This window comes from Hyla sarda, chromosome 6 (genome assembly GCF_029499605.1).
Source record: "Hyla sarda isolate aHylSar1 chromosome 6, aHylSar1.hap1, whole genome shotgun sequence".
Lineage (NCBI taxonomy): Eukaryota > Metazoa > Chordata > Amphibia > Anura > Hylidae > Hyla > Hyla sarda.
The window spans coordinates 31,951,567-31,952,371 of NC_079194.1; the positions used below are offsets into that span (position 1 = coordinate 31,951,567).

The following is an 805-nucleotide window of genomic DNA, read 5'->3' on the forward strand; positions in this document are numbered from 1 at the left end:
CAGCTCCAATGTTCTGCCTCGGTCAATGGAATGCTGAGCCGCAGTGTCATGTAATGGGCCTGGGCCTGGCCTTCTTCCTGGTGCCCGGGCCTGGCCTTCTTCTTGGTGCCCTGCCTGTTACATCACACTGCCACTCAGCATATCACCCGCAGAGGCAGGACATCCCTGCAGCCTACAATTAGGCCGGAGGATGGGACAGCGGTAATGGCGACACCGTAGGAGCATCGAAAGGTAAGTTAAAGGATACCTCTCATCAAATAAACTTTTGATATATTTTAGATTAATGAATGTTGAATAACTTTCCGATAGCATGTTAATGAAAAATATGCTTCTTTCTATTGTATTTTTCCCGATCAGTCCTGTCAGCAAGCATTTCTGACTCATGCTGGAGTCCTAAACACTCAGAGCTGCTAGCCTGCTTTGTTCACAGCCAAACAGGCTGTGAACAAAGCAGGCTGGCAGCTCTGAGTGTTCTCCTTTGTGAGCAAAGCAGACTGGCTGCTCGTAGGGTTTAGGACTCCAGCATGAGTCTGAAATTCTTCCTGCCAGGACTGGTAGGGAGACCCCTAGTGGTCATTTCTATAAATTGGAAAATTAAATAGAAAGAAGCATATTTTTTAATAACATGCAATTGTGAAGTTATTCTGCATACATTAATCTATAATATATCAAAAGTTTTTTTTGATGAGAGGTACCCTTTAAGGATCATTATTTGAGTTGCTGCAACCTGGGCACAATGGGAAAATAAAATGTTTTGCTGGAGTTCTCCTTTAATTGTAAAACTGTGTCCCTCGGTTTGTACCAA

General features: G+C 43.9%; 1 protein-coding gene across 3 annotated transcripts in view; it reads right to left on the minus strand.

Annotated features, from left to right (window-relative positions):
• Positions 1–472: 472 nt before the first annotated feature.
• SLC25A24 (solute carrier family 25 member 24) overlaps positions 473–805 on the minus strand; it is a 48,642-nt gene continuing 48,309 nt past the window's right edge. For all 3 annotated transcript variants that reach the window (XM_056523437.1, XM_056523438.1, XM_056523439.1), the window contains exon 10: positions 473–805. This exon is cut by the window's right edge and continues 574 nt beyond it. The gene's annotated coding sequence lies outside the window, so the exon portion shown is untranslated.